Raw genomic sequence first — 6,038 nt, 5'->3', positions numbered from 1 at the left:
ACAAGGAGACATGATTCGTATTTCTGATATCCAGGAGATGATTTCTTCTTTTGAACAAGGTGAGTTGACTGTTACAAACTATTTCACTCAATTAAAAATTCTTTGGGATGAGCTTGATCTTTTTCGCCCACTATCTACTTGTTCATGTGCCTCTAAAGGCACTTGCAATGCTCTTGTGAATGTTTCTAAATATAAAGCACAAGACCAAATTATCAAATTTCTAAGGGGGTTAAATGATAATTATTCGATTGTGAGAACTCAAATTCTATTGATGGATCCTTTGCCATCCTTGAATAGAGTTTACTCTCTTGTTACACAACACGAGAGGCAAATTTTTGGTGATCATTCCAAGACAATGATTGCTACTAGCAAAGGAGGTTATAAAAACAATGCTACAACCTATGGCAGAGGTGCTGGATACGGAAGAGGAAGCTATGGAAGAGGATATAATCCCAAAATTTGCAGTCATTGTGAAAAGACAAGGCATAACATTGATACATGCTATAAAAAGCATGTCTTTCCACCTCATTTCAAGTTTAAAAATCAGAATCATGATCAGAGTCATACTAATGCAGTTTTTCAGAATACAGATTTTTATAATAATGAGCAGAATCATGAAGGTTCAAAGTCAGAAGTGGAGGAGTCTCAACAACTTGATTTTACTCCTGAGCAGTATCAAACATTGTTAGCTCTTTTACAACATACCAAATCCAGTGACAATGTTTCTAATCAAGTCTTTGTTATTCATTCCAATCAAACTGGTAATAATTTTATTTCTTCCTTCAGTTCTTGGATTATTGATAGTGGTGCTACCGATCACATTTGTTCATCCTTAACTTATTTCACTTCATATCATCAAATTAATCCTATTTATGTCAAATTACCAAATGGAAATCAAGTCATTGTCAATTATTCTGGAAGTGTTTTTCTCAATCAAAATCATGTCATAGACAATGTTTTGTACATTCCTTGCTTCAATTTTAATCTTCTTTCAGTAGCAAAATTGATTGATAAACTATCTTGTGTTCTTACCTTTGACTCTAATTGATGTCACATTCAGGACAAGATATCGTTGGAGATGATTGGGTCCGCTAAGATGCAAGATAGACTTTATATACTCAAGATCCCTTCTTACCAAAAACTTCAAATCAAACCCATCAAATCTACACACCCCGTCAATATTGTTAATGTTAGTGCTAGTGATCAAATCTACACACCCCGTCAATACTGTTAATGTTTGGCAATTTCGATTAGGTCATATTTCAAATAAATGTATTGATGTTATCAAGAATAAATTTCCTTTTGTTAAATATAACAAATATTTTGTTTGTGATGTTTGTCATTTTGGAAAGCAAAAAAGACTTTCATTTCCTATTAGTACATCTAAATCAAAAAAAATGTTTTGATTTGATTGATGTAGATATTTGGGGACCATACTTAATACCATCAATTCATGGTCATAAATATTTCTTGACCATGGTTGATGACTATTCGAGGTACACATGGATTTTTCTTTTAAAACACAAATCTGAAGTTGTCAAGGCTTTGAAAATTTTTGTTGTTTTTGTTCAAACACAATTAGACAACAATAAAAATAATAAGAAGTGATAATGGGACTGAATTTTTCATGACTAATTTTTTTGTCAATAAAAGAATAGTACATCAAACATCATGTGTCAATACTCCACAACAAAATAGTATAGTTGAAAGGAAACATGGTCATTTATTAGATGTAGCAAGAGCTCTTATGATACAATCTCATTTACCCAAAATTTATTGGTCATATTCTGTGATACATGTTGCGTATATTATAAACATGCTTCCCACACCTGTTTTAAACTATACTTCTCCTCATGAAATGCTTTACAAAACTGATGTAAATTTTAATGGATTAAAGGTGTTTGGTTCTTTATGTTATGCTAACACTTTGTCAACAAATAGAAGAAAATTTGATCCAAGGGCATCAAAAATGTGTTTTTATTGGTTTTAAAAAAGGGACAAAAGGATATATTTTATTGAATATTCAATCAGCAGAAATTTTTGTGTCTAAAGACGTTGTCTTTTATGAACATGTTTTTCCATATCAAAGGGTTCAAGATGCTAGCAATAAAACTAACTGTCCTAACATTTATGATCAAATTTGGTTTGTTGAAGATCAACCTGTCTTGAGTCAGCCATCACAAGTCATTCTTGTACCTTGTGGTAATAACTGTGAGTCACACATTAAGGTTTCAGAAGACGCTTGTTCCCATATAGACCAAAACCTCAATGAAGATCATGAAATAGAACAAATTTTTTTGAATTAGATCCATCTATTCGAATGAGTACAAAAATAAAAAAGACCACATGAGTATTTAAAGGATTATCATTGTAATCTTAATGTTTCCAATACATCTTCAAGAGTTAAATATCCTTTGAATTCTGTTTTGTCTTATAACAAATTATCACATTCTTACAAGTCTTTTGTTATGTCTCTTTCTTCACATGTTGAGCCAAACACTTATTCTGAAGCTGTGAAACATGACTGTTGGAGAAAAACTATACAATGTGAGATATCTGCTTTAGAGTCAAATCAAACTTAGGAGACTGCTCTTTTGCCTAAGGACAAAGCTGCCATGAGGCTCAGACACTTCTCTTAAATGGCGTATCCGTGTCAGACACACGTATCGATGTCGACACTTGTAGGACACTTATCGGTGAAATGTTCAATTCAAAAAATATTTGTTGGATTTCTGAAAATTCTTGTATGGTTTTAACACAATTTTAAAAAAGATAAATACAATAATTTTCTAAAAACTCAAATTTATTGTACAAATTTTTATTATGATTATAGAAATAAGAAACAAATTCTTTTGAACCAGTCATGAAAAACATCTTCCTGCTCCCAAAAATATCTGAAACATACTTATGCACATAAATATTTATTGTCAATTTATATAATTCATAATTATATAATATATAGATCGGTGTCCCCGTATCCTACATTTTAGAGATTTTACGTATCTCCGTGTCCGTATCAGTGTCCGTATCTGTATCTGTGCTACATAGGTTGTCATAGGTTGAAAATGGGTATTCAAAATAAAATATAAGGTTGATGGGACAATTGAAAGGTATAAAGCAAGGTTAGTGGCAAAAGGATACACACAAACCGAAGGCATTGACTACCTTGATACTTTCTCTCCAATAACAAAGATGACCACCATAAGGTTGCTTCTTTCTCTATCTTTTATATATAATTGGGAATTGAAACAATTAGACATAAATAATGTCTTTTTACATAGAGACTTGAAAGAAGATGTATACATGGTTGCTCCTCGATTGACTTCTATTCCACCTGGAAAAGTTTGTAAACTAAAAGAGGCTTTATATGGCCTTAAGCAAGCCGACAGAGATTGGTTTGCCAAACTGTCATCCTTTTTGCTTTCTATGGGATATACTCAATCTACGAATGATCATTCCCTGTTCATTAATTCTTCTGAAGGATCTTTTACAACATTACTAGTGTATGTGGATGAAATAATATTGGCAGGAAATGATAAAGAAGAGATTGCTTGAATTAAACAAGCCTTGAATTTGATATTCAAGATTAAGGATCTGGGGGGTTTAAGATATTTTCTTGGTCTAGAAGTAGCAAGAAGTAAAGAAGAAATAATGGTGAATCAAAGAAAATATGCATTGGAATTGTTAACAGATGCAGGTCTTTTAGCTTGCAAACCAACACCCACTCCTATTGATAATCATTAAAATTTTTCTTCTACTGGAGGTATTCCTTTCATAGATATTCAAGCTTACAGAAGATGGATTAGAAGACTTATGTATCTCACCCCGACCTGACATAACATTTTCTGTGCAACAACTTTCTCAGTTTCTTGCTAAGCCTACAATTGCTCACTATACTACAACGATTAGAATTCTCATATATATTAAAGGAGCTTTAAGTCTTGGTTTATTTTTCTCTTCCAACACTTCTACTCAGCTAAAAGCCTTTTGTGATAGTGATTGAGATACCTGCAGTGATTCAAGACAATCAGTGACTGCTTTTAGTGTGTATCTTGGGAATTATCTCATATTCTGCAAATCAAAGAAGCAGCAAAGCACGATATCAAAGAGTTCTAAGTTGAATACAGGGCAATGACCACTGTTACATGTGAAATTCAATGGTTAACTTATCTTCTTCAAGATTTCAAACTTTCTTTTGAGCAACCATCTCTTTTATACTGTGACAATGAATCAATAAGATACATTGCAGCAAATCCAGTGTGTACAAAACACACATATAGAAATAGATTGCCACGTTGTTAGGGAAAAGTTAAAGAAGGGTCTCATCCATTTACTTCCCATTTCCACCACAGAACAACTGACATTTATACCAAAGTTTTAAGTCCTCAATCTTTAAATAGTAGTTATAGAATTATCCTAATATTAATTGTGTATTTTTTAATTATTAGTTGTTTCTCTTTATAGGATGAATAACCTTTATTTTGTCTTTGTCTGTTATGATTCTAGTATTTATTGATTGATTATTTCTTTCTTTCGCTAGACCTAGAATGAGTGTACAACTTATATATTCAGACTTTTTTTTTTGTTCATCTTTATTTTCTTTTGTTCATACATCTTCTATTTTATAATAATTCACTATTGAATTGCAATTCTATATTATAAAAAAATATTAAAACAATTATATAACTATATTAAAATAGTTAAGATGGATATTATGACATTGTTTAATGAAAAAATAAATCGTAATATTTTTATAGCATCAAACTTTATTCTTAACTTAAAAAAAAATATATTTTCACCTCACACAAGAATAATTCTATGATACATATAAGTAGAGAAAATTAAGATTTTTTTTTAATATTTCCTATTTTTTAAATAAGAAATCGAATATTATAAAATAATATTTCCAACTTTTTATTAATCTAAACAAATTGGAAACTTTATTGTATAAAATAATTTAAGAAATTTAAATCACATGGAAAGATACTTAGAAGCAAAGATATGTCAAAAGCAAAAGGACAACCGTACATTATTTTATTTTTATTTTACATAAGAAATGAATTCAAATTGTGCCAATAAATAAATAAAAACAAATAATATAATACAAATAAGTAATATTATATTTTTACTATAGACTTTGATTATTTATCGGGTTAAAGAATTCAAATAACAACAATGTGGTATTCTACTCTAGTAAATTTTTAATTGATTTTTTTTTTTACTTCAACAAAGAATAATTTTATGAAAAACATAATTAAGAAAATATGTAATTTCGGGTGATATCTCTCGATTGATTTTAGCGAAACAATTTTTTTATCAAAAGTATTATTATTTTTAATTTTAAAATATGTGTCACTTTAAAATTCAATTTAAAACCTAAAAGTTAGAGTCGAGTATTGCACATATACATTAAAATTGTTTAGTATCTATTTATACAACCATAACAACACTAAAAAGAATTATTAAATAAAAACTAATTTTAGAATTTAAAATAATTAGTTATTCTTTAAATAAATTAGAGATTATTTTATAAACTTAAAAAACTATTAGTATCTAATGTAGTTTCTATTATTAATAAAAATTTATAAAATAGTTTCTAAATTAGTATCTAACCATTTAATTACCAATATTTTAGCTATTTATTATTTTATATTCTAAATTAGTCTCTATTAATCTTTTAGAGACTAATTTAGAATCTAAAATATTAGTCTCTAAAATTTAAGTAGCTAATTTAGATACTATTTTGTAACTATAACCACTTTAGATATGAATAAATTTTTTAGTCTCTAAATTAGTATATAATTTAGTTAATATAATTTAATTACTATTTAATGATTTTCTCGAGTATGTTTAATCTATAAAAAAATTATACAAACAAAATTAAATTTTAAATTGAATATAGAGCTTAGTAATATGAGTTACAATGATAAGGGTTATACATAAAATTCATGAATTAATTTTAAAAATAAAAAAAAATAATTAATATATAAACTAAATTAGATATTATTTTAAATATTAAAAAAATTATTAATATTTAA

This window comes from Phaseolus vulgaris, chromosome 9 (genome assembly GCF_051622355.1).
Source record: "Phaseolus vulgaris cultivar YP4 chromosome 9, ASM5162235v1, whole genome shotgun sequence".
NCBI classification, from domain to species: domain Eukaryota; kingdom Viridiplantae; phylum Streptophyta; class Magnoliopsida; order Fabales; family Fabaceae; genus Phaseolus; species Phaseolus vulgaris.
This window is presented reverse-complemented; position numbering follows the sequence as displayed.